This window comes from Podarcis bocagei, assembly GCF_964188305.1.
Source record: "Podarcis bocagei genome assembly, chromosome: 3".
Taxonomy (NCBI): Eukaryota; Metazoa; Chordata; class Lepidosauria; order Squamata; family Lacertidae; genus Podarcis; species Podarcis bocagei.
The window spans coordinates 105,210,069-105,224,927 of record NC_138127.1 but is presented as its reverse complement, the minus strand read 5'-3'; the positions used below and the strand labels follow the sequence as shown (position 1 = coordinate 105,224,927).

Below are 14,859 nucleotides of genomic sequence, written 5' to 3'. Positions count from 1 at the left end.
ATTGTCAACATATGAGAAAGTTGATTGTGTGGGTAAATCTTAGGATAATGTGCAAGATAAATAAATGGCTTAGGATCATTTAAGAGAAAGGTGCCTGGAGGGTTCAGATGCTATGCTGACAGTTACCGGATTTGGCACCGCAACACTATAAGTAGAGAGAACTTCCTTGTTCCATCCAAACTCCACTTCCTTCTGCCTTAGAGTGCCTTCCCTTTGGCAGAGATCACAAAGGAAACTGCTGCCATGAAGTTCCTCTACCTGAGCTTTACTCTGGTCTTCATCCTCTTCCATGTTGTTGCAGGTAAGAGGGCACAGGGAGGCAGTAGCTGCTGGAAATGCAGAAAGTCTCAGGTTCAATCCCAGGTATTTCCCCTGCCGGAGACCCTGAGAAACTGCTGTAGGTGGAACAACAGTCTGACTTGGCTGCTTCCTATTCTATCTGGCTGCTTAAAAAGGGGTGGAGGAGGAGGAAAGTACTTAACAATATATTTAATATTGAAATTGAATACATGGCTTTTGCAAAAGCAGAAATGTTCTGGATACAGATGAGCCACAAGGCAGGTTCCATGGTGGTCATTTATATTGCTGGGAGTTTAGAAGAGTTAGTGTGCATGATCCCCAAGTCCTTTCTAATTCCAGAGGTCCTGGATCTAGGAAGAGTAAAAATCTGATGAAGGATTCCATTATGGACCTAACCCAGCAAGTTTCATAGCCAATGAAGAGATTGCTTCCCTTGGCCAAATGGGCGGGCCTTTCCCCCTCCTCACCTAGCTGGTAGCTGAAAAAGACTATAGCCAGCACATTTGGGTGTGAGCTGAGCAAGACACATTGGCAACACTACTGGGGAGATTCCAGAAAATACCATTCTCAGGGAGGGCACAAATGGCAATCTGTTTCTGAAACTCAGAACAGCTGTAATTCTGATTAGCAGATGTTGAAAGCAAAGGGGAACCTTCAGTAGAATGGAATGAAGGCTGACATAGTTGCCAATTATGTGAGTCTGTGGGTGCATTATCTGCTAATTTTTCTCTCCTTGCATTAACAACCTGCAAGATATAGGCTTTTCAGCTGTGCAGAAAAGATCCCAGGAGCAGTAATAATCATCATCATAATTTTATGATTTAAGTGCCACCCAACTGGCTGGGTGCAGCTGAGTGTCAGCCCCCTTACAAGGTTCAGGAATCAGCTGGAGTGTTTGCAGAGAAGGAGGACCGATCTGACCCTTGCTAATGTTGGCCAATTAAACAGTAGTTAGCAGGTTGAGAGGCAGCAGAAGCCTGTAAAAGTTGGTCATCCCATTAAATATGCAGCGTTCTAGTATGGGAAAAAAGTAGTTGGCAACCCTTTTGCCCCCTTTAAACGAATTTATTTCCCTTCTCTTTTACACAGGGCAACGTTTATGTGAAATATTGGGAGGATCTTGTCAATTCCCAGCAACTACAAACTGTACCTATGGGGAAATCCCAGTCTCCTGTGGCACCAATGGAATCTGCTGCAGTAGTAGTAAGTGATATCCATTGAGTTCTTTTGTTTTGCAAAAGAGATAAAAATGCAGTGTGTGTGTGTATGTATGTGTGTGTGTGTATATATATATATATATATATATATATATATATATATATATATATATATTTGCTTTCGTAGATTTTCACGGGTACAGGAATGCAGGTTTTGGTGTCTTCGGGTGTCTTCCCGTGTAAGAGTTGGGGTGTCTAGGCGACGTTTCGACGAGGTCTCACTCGTCATCTTCAGGCTGGTGCTTTCGGCTTCTTGTTACTAGAACAGAGCAGGATCTCAGTGTTTGAGTTCCTATAAATACTGTTGAGGGGGTGTGGTGTATAGCCTCCAACGTTCTGGGCAGAGAGGAAGTTCCCAGGTTAATGTGCCTTTTCTTCTTTTGTTCATTAATTACTTGAGGGATATCTTGAGTGATTACTTGAGTGATATTCTGAGTACCACTTAGGAGGGTCATTAGGTGTGGATTAGTTGCTAAAGCTTTCGTGTCTTGACCTCTTGAGCTTGTGAATAGTTTTTCTGAGAAGATGGCTGTACTGCACTTAGTTGTGCTCTGGCTTGGCTTCGTGTATAGGGGCGAGCTGTGGTTTTGTGCCCTGTGCCAGCCAGATCTGTGTAGGGATTGCAGGGGGGTGCAGCATCCGGAGGTGCCACTATGGTTTGGCTACTGGATGGTGTCTGTAATTTATCTGTGGAGAGGGTCTGGGTTTGGGTCTGGTGTGGTTGATTGGAGATGGCGTTCTGTGTGCCTCTGGTTCTGGTGTCGGTTTTTGTGGGGAGGGCTAATTTCCAGATGTCTGGCAGGCGGGACGTGTCGTCACGCTTGTTCATGTTGTGAGGGTGTTTCTCTATCTCGATGGCTTCCATGATTATTCTCTTGTGGTGATGTTCCATGTTAAAGAGCAATTTGGAATCTGCAAAATTAATTTCGTGTCCTGTTTCTTTCATGTGTTGGTAAAGAGAGGAAGTTTTTTCTTCTTTTTTGACGGCATTCTTGTGTTCTGCGATACGTGCATTTATTCGTCTGTTTGTTTGTCCAATGTACGTGGCTGGGCAGACTTTGCAGGGTATTTCATAGACCCCTTGGTTTTCTAACTGGATTTTATCTTTTGGGTTTCTGAGGATATTGGCTATTTTTTGGTTGGTGCAAAAGGCTGTTTTGATATTGTGTTTATGGAGGATTTTGCTAATTTTATCTGTAGTGCCCTTGATATAAGGAAGGAGGGCCATGCCATTGTTTTCTTCTGTGTCTTGGTTTTTGGGGGGTGTTTCTTTTTGGATTAGCTTCGTAACCCTGTTTTGCTGGTATCCGTTGGCGATTAACACATTTGAGAGATTCTGTAACTCAGTTGTCAAGTGGTCTTTGTCAGCCAGGCGTTTGGTTCTGGAGATGAGAGTCTTGGCTACAGAGTTTATTTGTGCAGGGTGGTGGTGTGATTGTGCATGTAAGTAGCGGTTGGTGTGTGTTTTTTTCCGGTAGATAGTGTGTCCTAGGGAGCCATCAGGTTTTTTGTAGATTAGGACGTCAAGGAAGGGAAGTTGGTTGTTGGCTTCTATTTCCATAGTGAATTGTATTTTGGGGTGTAGGCTGTTGAGATGTGTGAGGAAGCTATCTAGTTTTTCCTTCCCGTGTGGCCAAATTACAAAGGTGTCGTCAACATATCTGAGCCAAAGTTTGGGTTTGTGTTCTGACTTGTCTAAAGCATTGGTTTCAAAGTGTTCCATGTACAGATTTGCGATGACCGGTGAGAGGGGTGATCCCATAGGTGCTCCTTCTATCTGTTTGTATCTTTGTCCATTGTGGATGAAGTACGTGTTGGTTAGGCAGTGGTTGGTCAGGTCCAGGATGTATTCGGGGGGATTGTATTTGTTTTGAATGGCTGTCAAGGCTTCATTAATGGGCACTTGTGTGAAGAGAGATACAACATCGAAGCTCACAAGTAGGTCATCGGGATGTAGGTTTTGCTTCTTTATTGTTTCTATGAACTGGAAGGAGTTTGTAACGTGTGAAGCGATAGATTCTGCATAGGGCTGAAGTTGCTTAGCGAGAAATTTAGCGAGATTTTGTAGAGGTGAGCCTATGGAGCTGACTATTGGTCTGAGTGGTGTTCCTTCTTTGTGTATCTTGGGGAGACCGTAGAGTTTGGGGCATCTGGATGATTTTTCTCTGGGGATGATTCTTAGCTGGATTTCTTCACTGATAGGAGAGGCTTTTATTTTGGATTTGGTGGTTTTTTCCAGATAGGTGGTGGGATCTGTTTTTATAGGTTGGTAGGTAGGGTCTTGGAGTAGATTTGATAGTTTTGCTTGGTAGTCCGATGTGTTCATCACAACAGTGGCATTACCTTTGTCTGCTGGGAGAATGATTATGTTGTTGTCTTTCCTCAGGTTGGTGAGTGCTTTCTGTTCTTCTTTGTGTAAATTGCTTCTGGGTGGTTTGCTGGAGCAGAGGATGTTGGTGACTTCAAGTCTGATTTTATTGGCTTCATCTGGGTTGATTTTGGTTAGGCTAGCTTCGACTCCGCATATGATGTTTTCCGTGGGGATGCGTCTCGGGGCGACTGCAAAGTTGAAACCTTTGGAGAGTACTTTGGTTTCAGTTGAGGTGAGGATCCTGTCTGATATGTTATGTACTGTTTGTTTCATGGGTTGTTGTGGAGGGTGGCTGGGCTTCTGGCGTTTCTCTAGTTTGTGGAGTTTGTTGGTGTGTATGTCTGTCTTATGTGAGGACTCTGTTTCAGCTCTCCAAACGGCTAGTTGTTTGCATTTGTCCCAGAGTGCAGGGTGGATTTTGTTACAGAGTTTGAGGTGAAGAGTGAGCAGATCTTTGTTGGTTTGGTTTAGTAGGTATCTTTTCTTATGTAGTTCGTTTCTGATTAGGGATAGTTCAGTTCGTTTCAGGATCCTTTCGGTAGCTGGGGTTTTAGAGTGGAATTTAAGTTGGAAGCATGTGGGAATTAAGTTGTTGTCTCGGCAGTTGCGTAGGAACAAGAGATCACATAAGATGGTGGCTCTTCGGATTTCTAGTTTCTCGTAGGTTCTTGTCAGCTGGAAGGTTTCCTCCCCGTAGAGGTGAGATATTTGCTTTCGTAGATTTTCACGGGTACAGGAATGCAGGTTTTGGTGTCTTCGGGTGTCTTCCCGTGTAAGAGTTGGGGTGTCTAGGCGACGTTTCGACGAGGTCTCACTCGTCATCTTCAGGCTGGTGCTTTCGGCACACAAGTGCCCATTAATGAAGCCTTGACAGCCATTCAAAACAAATACAATCCCCCCGAATACATCCTGGACCTGACCAACCACTGCCTAACCAACACGTACTTCATCCACAATGGACAAAGATACAAACAGATAGAAGGAGCACCTATGGGATCACCCCTCTCACCGGTCATCGCAAATCTGTACATGGAACACTTTGAAACCAATGCTTTAGACAAGTCAGAACACAAACCCAAACTTTGGCTCAGATATGTTGACGACACCTTTGTAATTTGGCCACACGGGAAGGAAAAACTAGATAGCTTCCTCACACATCTCAACAGCCTACACCCCAAAATACAATTCACTATGGAAATAGAAGCCAACAACCAACTTCCCTTCCTTGACGTCCTAATCTACAAAAAACCTGATGGCTCCCTAGGACACACTATCTACCGGAAAAAAACACACACCAACCGCTACTTACATGCACAATCACACCACCACCCTGCACAAATAAACTCCGTAGCCAAGACTCTCATCTCCAGAACCAAACGCCTGGCTGACAAAGACCACTTGACAACTGAGTTACAGAATCTCTCAAATGTGTTAATCGCCAACGGATACCAGCAAAACAGGGTTACGAAGCTAATCCAAAAAGAAACACCCCCCAAAAACCAAGACACAGAAGAAAACAATGGCATGGCCCTCCTTCCTTATATCAAGGGCACTACAGATAAAATTAGCAAAATCCTCCATAAACACAATATCAAAACAGCCTTTTGCACCAACCAAAAAATAGCCAATATCCTCAGAAACCCAAAAGATAAAATCCAGTTAGAAAACCAAGGGGTCTATGAAATACCCTGCAAAGTCTGCCCAGCCACGTACATTGGACAAACAAACAGACGAATAAATGCACGTATCGCAGAACACAAGAATGCCGTCAAAAAAGAAGAAAAAACTTCCTCTCTTTACCAACACATGAAAGAAACAGGACACGAAATTAATTTTGCAGATTCCAAATTGCTCTTTAACATGGAACATCACCACAAGAGAATAATCATGGAAGCCATCGAGATAGAGAAACACCCTCACAACATGAACAAGCGTGACGACACGTCCCGCCTGCCAGACATCTGGAAATTAGCCCTCCCCACAAAAACCGACACCAGAACCAGAGGCACACAGAACGCCATCTCCAATCAACCACACCAGACCCAAACCCAGACCCTCTCCACAGATAAATTACAGACACCATCCAGTAGCCAAACCATAGTGGCACCTCCGGATGCTGCACCCCCCTGCAATCCCTACACAGATCTGGCTGGCACAGGGCACAAAACCACAGCTCGCCCCTATACACGAAGCCAAGCCAGAGCACAACTAAGTGCAGTACAGCCATCTTCTCAGAAAAACTATTCACAAGCTCAAGAGGTCAAGACACGAAAGCTTTAGCAACTAATCCACACCTAATGACCCTCCTAAGTGGTACTCAGAATATCACTCAAGTAATCACTCAAGATATCCCTCAAGTAATTAATGAACAAAAGAAGAAAAGGCACATTAACCTGGGAACTTCCTCTCTGCCCAGAACGTTGGAGGCTATACACCACACCCCCTCAACAGTATTTATAGGAACTCAAACACTGAGATCCTGCTCTGTTCTAGTAACAAGAAGCCGAAAGCACCAGCCTGAAGATGACGAGTGAGACCTCGTCGAAACGTCGCCTAGACACCCCAACTCTTACACGGGAAGACACCCGAAGACACCAAAACCTGCATATATATATATATATATATATATACACAAGATGCCTCTCAAATCAACCATTCTATGAAAAATTGATTATGTTGATCAGGCAAATCAGGACTTCCCATGCCTGACAATCCAAATATGTAAAACTCCACCATGAGCTCACCAGCTGGCCTCAAGTAAACCACACTTTCACTTTCAGCCTCGATCTGCCCATTGGTATCATGGGAAATAATAATACTGATTTGCTGTTACAGAAGGCTTTGGAAATTTATTTATGAATGACATATATATCCCACCTTTTTCTCCATGGAGCACAAGATGGCTTCTAATTTAATCCTCACATCAACCCTGCAAGGTAGACCAGGCTGAGAGTGAGTGACTGGCCCAAGGCCACCAAAGGAGCTTCATGATGATTTGAAGGCTGGTATCCCATTTCCTAGTCCAGGACCTCAGGCTCTCATATTTGAAAGCGCTATTCCAATGCTCAAAACAAAACGGACATCAAATTAATATCATTTTTTTTTTTTGCACAGGAAGTGCTCTCAAAGAATGACAATTTACTTCTCTGTCTTTTGCACAGACCAACTTCCGGAGTATGGATCCTTGGGAATACTCTGGGGAAGTAAGTCATATCCATTGAGTTGGTGTTCCCACTTACTTGTGAATGCTTGCTCATTTTTAATCCTGATTTCCTGATCTACACTCTACATCTTCACTGGAGGAAGCAGAAGCAGGGCTTTGCATGTGCTAAAAAAAATAGTCACCAATGAGTTTATGGATCAGAGTAGCTGATAATATACTCATATAATATTAACTCTGTTTCTTTAAGTAAAAGGTTGGATTCAGTTTTGATGCAGCATTACTAGGTTCTGCATTTTTCTTAAGCATTAGAGCCTCAAGGTTTTCATCTGTCCACAGGGAATTTTGATACCGCGGATGTTCATATGGGTGCAAACTGTGCAGGCTGCATGTCCCATGGGCAGTAAAAACTGGCAGCTCTGATCTAGCTGTACAAAATTTTAAGACAACCCTCAGTGAAGATTAGGCAGCTGTCATTTGGCAACAAAGAGTCATTTGGCAACAAAGAGTCATTTGGCAACAAAGAGTCATTTGGCAACAAAGAGTCATTTGGCAACAAAGAGTCCCATTTCATTCTGCACTTTCCAGACCTCCCCTGAAGTACAAAAATACATCATAATAACCAGTAAAACCAGAGCTAGAAACCACATGGTCCATAAGGACTTGAACCAGGGGTGCCATCATCATGGAGAATACTAGAAAGCCAAACATGGTGAAAGTTATTGCTGCATTTTAGAAATATTTGGGAAATGAATGGCTATTTAAAAAGCAACTGCAATCCTAGGCTGCAGATGAGAAATAATTTAATAGATCCATTCTTGTCTGTGGCCAATTCTGAACCCAGGTTTTTAGAAGGCAAACGACTGGCTTGAGTGTCTCCCAAGACAGGTGAATTTTATTCAATTTTTTAAAATTAATTTTCACAAAATTATAAACAAACAAACATACAAACATAAATCATAACCCTATTGAAATTACACTTAATAACATTGTTAAGTGACTTCCTCTCTTCCCCTTGGTTGAATTTCCATGCATATCCTTTTAACGGCTTTCCAAATCATAATTCTTATAAACTTGACTTAGTCTGTTAACATCCTTATATCTTTTCAATTCGAAAATAAACATATTCAACATCACTTAACTTACCATATTTTTTGCTCAATAAGACTCCCTTTTTCCCTCCTAAAAAGTAAGGGGAAATGTGTGTGCGTCTTATGGAGCGAATGCAGGCTGCACAGCTATCCCAGAAGCCAGAACAGGAAGAGGGATCGCTGCTTTCGCTGTGCAGCAATCTCTCTTGCTGTTCTGGCTTCTGAGATTCAGAATATTTTTTTTTCTTGTTTTCCTCCTCCAAACACTAGGTGCGTCTTATGGTCCGGTGCGTCTTATAGAGCGAAAACTACGGTATATTGATTCCTAAGACAATCTGTTACCTGCAAGCTATTTCCAGTTAATTTAACTTAACAAATTTAGTTAAATAATCACAAAATTTTGTCCATTCTTCCCGATACTCCTCCTCCTTCTGGTCACAGAGTCTTCCGGTTAGGTCGGCTAGCTCCGAAAAATTCATCATCTTCATCTGCCAATTTCCCGCCGTTGGTAATTCTTGGGTTTCCCACTTTTTAGCTAGTAAAATTTGAGCAGCAGTTGTGGCATACAAAAGCAATTTAACATCTTTCTTGGGCAATTCCAAACCTGTTATTCCAAGAAGAAAGGCCTCTGGCTTCTTTATAAATGTATATTTCAACATTTTTTTTCAATTCATTATAAATCTTTTCCCAGAAGTCTTTAACCTTAGGGCAGGTGATAAAAAGTTCCTTCCTTTTCTTTGCATTTCCAACATAGATTATCACAGTTATGATAAATCTTTGCTAATTTAACAGGAGTCAAATACCATCTGTACATCGTTTTCATTATATTTTCCTTTAATACTGTACCTGCAGTGAACTTTACCCCTTTCTTCCAATGTCTTTCCCAATCCTCAAACATTATATTATGTCCCACGTCTCTTGCCCAATCTATCATCACAGATTTAACTTGTTTATCTTTTGTATGCCACTCCAACAATAACTTATACATTTTCGATAAATGTTTACCTTTATTATCCAACAACTCCATCTCCAACTTGGATTTTTCAGAAGCAAAACCATTTTTCTTATCCATTTTATACAATTCATTAATTTGGTGATAATGTAACCAATTTAACTTATCTTTAATTTGATCAAATGGTTTTAATTTATATCCTTCTTCATCTTCTAACAATAAATCAGAATATCTCAACCATTTGTTGTCCATATTTAACTTTTTCTGGGCCTTTGCCTCCATTGGTGAAAGCCATCTGGGTGTCTTTCTTTCTAAAAGATCTTTATATTTTATCCAAACATTATACAACGATTTCCTAATTACCTAATTTTTGAAGGCATTATGGGCCTTTACCTTATCATACCATGATATGCATGCCAACCAAACACATTGTCCAAACCCTCCAAATCTAATAGATCTGTATCTTCTAGTTGCATCCACTCTTTAATCCAGCAGAATGCTGCTGCTTCAAAATAAATTTTTAAATCTGGCAGGGGAAATCCCCCTCTTTCTTTAGAGTCCGTAAGGAATTTATATTTAATTCTAGGTTTTCCCCCTGCCAGATAAATCTAGATAAAGCTTTCTGCCATTCTTTAAAACATTTTACATTGTCTATAACTGGGAGGGCTTGGAACAAAAAATAACATCTTTGGCAGCACATTCATCTTAATCACTGAAATCCGGCCCATTAGTGACAATTTTAAATTTGACCTTATTTCCAAATCTCTCTTAATTTCATTCCATAATTTCTCGTAGTTGTCTTTATTCAGATTTTCCCCAGACAGATTCACCCCCAACTCTTGTATCAGCTCCAGTGCTTTAACTGCACTGGAGTCTGGGTCTTGTAATGTCAATACTAGATCATCCACAAAGGCTTTTAATTTATATTGTTTGGATCCTACTGTAATACCTTTAATTTGTTCATCCTTTCTAATCATACTTAGCAAGACCTCTAGAACTGAAATAAACAGCAGAGGGGAAAGTGGGCACCCTTGCCTGGTTCCCTTCTCAATTCTAATTTCCTCTGAAACCACATTATTTACAATAATTTTAGCTTTTGTTCCTGATAGATCGCTTTAATACCATTTAAAAAATCTTGGCCCACCCCCATTACTCTCAAAATTATATAGCATAAAACTCCAAGATACATTGTCAAAGGCCTTCTCTGCATCAATAAACATTAACATTGTTGGGAAAAAGCACCGAGGCAAAAGCCAGCTCCAGGATGTTGTGGTTTGCAGATGTACTGCTAGAGAAAAGGTGGAGCCTATTCTCTGTACTGAGCACCGGATGTTAGCTCAGAGTGTCATGTGACCTGTGCTGGAAGTACAGGGGTGGAGTTGTGCCTCTTCTGATGGAATCTGAAGGGAACAGTCACATTTCTATGTACTGTTGAGTGACAGGAATAAAACATGTAAAAAGGACTCCTGTCTGTCTCATTTCTCCTCCCTGGGAGAATGCAGGGAGGGAGAGAGAAGCAGAGTAGCGGAGGGTGTGTTCTTCACGTCTGATTGATGAGGAGAATCGCCAGAGTTATGACCTAGCCTGCCGGGAGACGCAGCGGAGAGGTCATCAAGTATCCAGCTTAATTGCCTCGGGGGAGGCCAGGTACCTCTGACTGTAAGCTGAGATACTAACAAACATTGCTTTACAACTCTTTCTTGCTTCCAGCTTTTCCAGGATATCCACCACATTTCTAATATTGTCTTTCATATGTCTTCCAGGCAGAAATCCTGCCTGGTCCTTGTGGATATACTTAGATAAAACCTTCTTTAGCCTGTTAGCCATTATATTTGCCAACATTTCATAATACACATTGAGTAGGGAGATTGGTCTATAGGTTTTAACATTGGATCTATCTTGACCCTGTTTAGGAATCAGAGTGATATAAGCTTCCTTCCAGGTTTCAGGTGCTTTGCCCTCTCGTAAAATCAAATTAGATACTTCTACCAGGGGTTGAATAAGCCAATCTTTCAGTGTCTTGTAATATTTCACTGATAGACCATCAGGTCTTGCCAAGTTGCATTGAGTTTATTGCCTGTTCCACTTCCTGTCTTATAACTGAACCTGTTAGTAGGATCTTTTTATCTTCCAGTATCTGCAGCAAACCATTAGTCTTTATAAATTGCTCAATTTTTACCAAATCCTCTTTGTCCTTTTTATACAGTTGTTTATAATATTTGTAAAAACATTTTCTTATTGAAGCAAGGAAAGGGGGCTACCTTTATGCTATTCATATAATCAGTTATGAGTAATCAATATATTCACATATGCTCACATATAATCAGGGTTTACAGTATTTTATAATCCATTTGAATCAAGAATAGCTTTTGCCTTAGCTAACTGCAAACTGCTTGGAACCGCAAGTCCAGAACCGACCTTTCACCTAGTAACATCCTGTACCCTATAGGAAAGGGGAAGCCATGAATCACAAGCCGCTGGTACAAATATCCCCCTCAACTACAGGCTAAAATGGTCCACAAAACAGGAAGGGCCTAACCACAAAAATCCTCACAGAGCAGATGCGTAAGGGGGAGGTAGCACCAGGAGATTCCCTCCCTAAGCCTTATTTCCCTGTTCTGTCAGAAGTAGGGAAAAGACAATGGAAAGCAGAAGTTAGGAGTAAAACTCTGCGTAAGATCAGGAGCATGGCAAGAAGCACGCTAATTGGCTATTTTTTGCTGGCGTTCGGGACTGTCTCATGATATGTGATTTGCTCAGGTATATAACCTCAGGACTTGTATCTCTCAGGGTCCCAGACTTTTGGAAAGGGTTCCATCTGGGTCCCTTATTGCTCAGCAATAAAACCTCACCTTCTTTTCTCCAATTGCTGTGTCTGTCTGATCCTTGTTACACCACTATTTCACATGCTTCATTATGTCTGCAGGGTTCTCTATAGATTTTTCTTCTGTTACAATATTTGTGATAGTACTTTGCTTTTGTCTCTTCTTTAATTGCCAGGCTAATAATTTCCCACATTTATTTGGAGATTCAAAATTTCTTTGTTTCATCCTTCTCAACTTCCATTCTAATTCTTGATTTACTAACTGTGAATATTGAACCTGTAAGACCTTAATTTCTTTTTGAATCTGCAAATTCTTTGGGATTCCTCTGAGTTTCTTCTCTTTGTCTTTTAGTTGTTCCATAATTTTATCTTTTCTCTCATTCTGTGACTTTCTCCTAGTCGAATTTTGTTGTATCAGAAACCCTCTCATTACTGCTTTGCTGGCCTCCCAAATAACCCTTGTTTCCGTTCCTTGGATCATAATAAGTTCAAAATAGTCCTTTAGGGTTTTTTGGGCCTTATTAACAATTGACGTGCTTCTCAACAAGTCGTCGTTCATTCTCCATCTGAAGGAACCCTGTACAAACATTTTTAAGTCCATAAAAACTGCATTATGATCCAAGCAAGTTTTAGGGCAAATTTCCATTTTTGTTACTTTAGGAACCAAGTCTCTGGATATCCATATGTAGTCTATTATTGAAAATACTTGGTTTGTATCTGGGGGAAAAAGTGAAAACTTTTTCCATTGGATTTCTGGTTCTCCATATGTCTGACAAATGAAATTTGTCAGTTAGGTCAAAGAAAGCCTTAGGTGGTCTGCCAGAGTTCGATACCTTTGATCTCTGAGTCCTGTCCATCAAAGTAGATGCAACTCCATTCAAGTCCCCCAACAGTATTAATTTGTAATCCATATTGTCAGAGCTGCCCGAGGTCCCAGCTCACAAAGGACCAACGCCAGTTCGTTCTTATATACAAAAGTCTTTATTGAAGTTCAGTTTCGCTTTCACAGCCGCAGCGTGCAGCTCTACGTCTGAAACTCTAGACCGCTGAAGCTCCGTCTGAATCTCCTCCCCCCAGACACAAGTTTAAGACTCTAGCCTTGCTCCACCTCTTCCTTTGCTCTTTCCTCCTCCGGCTCCGCCTGTCAGCTGGGGTTTCGCCCTTCCTAGATTCTTCTGACGCTGTGTCCCCTGAGTCTTCCCCCTGCCTCCGGCGGGCTTTAGGACCTGGTTCCCAATCCGGGTTTTTTGCTGTCCCACGCACCTGTACATTCGAACTTGGCACGCGCGCCCAGCCGGCAACCTTCCTCCTGACCGTTACACTGCTCCTGTCACTGCTTCCCCCTTCGGGGAGGCTAACTGGGCCTGACCTCCCCTCCGTTTCCCCAGTCTCCGATAGAGGCGTGGTCAGCCCTGACTCATCTTCTCTCCCTGCTGGAGGAGACACTGGCCCTGACACATGGGACTCTTCCCCCCCACTACGCTCTGGTGAGGAAGCTGGTCCTGATTTCCAGCTGCTGCTTTGGGAGTCCCCGCTGGCCCCTTGTTTCTGGTGTGTCCCCCCTGGGACCCCCCTTGCCCTGACCATCGGCGCCTCCTTCTGGGAATCTTCTGATTCGCTGGAGAAGCTCATGGAATCTCTCGGGTCACTCCCATACTCCCCTACACTGCCCTCAGATTCTTCCCCTTCGCTCTCCATTTCCTCTCTCCCCTGTGCCTCTGTTCCTGAGCCCCTGACACATATATTCCAAAAGACTTGTTTCCAAGTTCTTAAAGAATTCCACTTTGCCATCATTAGGTGCATAGATTCCTAATAACAAATATTTTTCACCTTGTGCTGTAATTTCAACGGCTATGTGTCTTCCTTCCTCATCTTTAAATGCCAATTATGGATTCCATTTTTCTTTAATATAGAAAACCACTCCTCTTTTTTTGACTTTATCCAAACCTTCTTTAATGTCAGTTAACATTGACATCACCGACTCCTCAAATTGTGGAGCTTTGGAGCCACATCTCAGCCTTTCTGAACTCATAATAGCTTAAGAATGTCAAGGTCAGTCTCACAGTCTGGCACAATAAAGGAGAAAAACAAGTTCCCTCCACCAATCCGACGACAGCCAGCCCAGAGGCAGCTTCCTTAATCTTCCAAACTCGCTGAATGCCAAAGACAAAAATGGCAAAGAGAAAATTTTCCAATTCTCCCCTTATTCTGAGGAAGGGGGACACGTTTTAGCAAATTTAGAATGTAGACAGGCAGCACAGGAAAGTTTGTAGCCAAGTCAGTGGAAATGGAGATTGAACGTTTCCTCTTCCATTGTGACGTCCTAATGGAGACTAGTCTTCCCTCCCTGGTGGTCTGTTGCCAAATGGGGAGGTCCCAATTGTATTTCCTAGCTTCCCAAAGTGATAACAAATAAACAAATACCCCCTTTTCTACCAGGAGGGGGGGGGAGGCAGAATTGCTTGCAGGATTTAAAAACTTTTCCGTTCCTTAAAGGCTTTGGTCTTTGCACACCGATTTTCACCTTTTCTCCCTTTTCTTCCCAATCTTTTCCAATTTTAATTTGAAAGCACTTCCAGATGAGTGACGTCAGTGAGCAGCCCACATCCATAGGTGTGAATGCCTGATTGCTACGCTGATTCTTCTGGATCTTAGTTGTGGAAGTGGGCCTGATCAATCGATTTGTGAAAGCAGGCAATGAAATAAAGATCAGTCTACTGATATGATCATCTAATTAAACGCGTATTAAACTGCAATTGAGAATTTGTATTTTTTTCATTTTTTAAAGAAAGCATCTACGGCTTAAAATGACCCACCTCCAGTGGAAGTGCATCATATCTGCCCAATATCCCTCTTGACAGAAGACCTCACCCCGAGTCCCAGGAGCAGTTAACTGCAGCCATTGCTTTTCATGCACCCAGGCAGAGCTTGGGTTTTGTTGCCA

The 14,859-nt window shown here is 42.2% G+C and overlaps 1 long non-coding RNA gene across 1 annotated transcript; it reads left to right on the top strand.

Moving 5' to 3' along the window:
- Positions 1 to 202: 202 nt before the first annotated feature.
- Positions 203 to 14,551, top strand: LOC308584285. The gene is made up of 4 exons (XR_014006740.1): positions 203 to 301; positions 1,390 to 1,503; positions 7,050 to 7,091; positions 14,486 to 14,551. It is a non-coding gene; the product is annotated as an uncharacterized lncRNA (long non-coding RNA).
- The last annotated feature ends 308 nt before the right edge of the window (positions 14,552 to 14,859 follow it).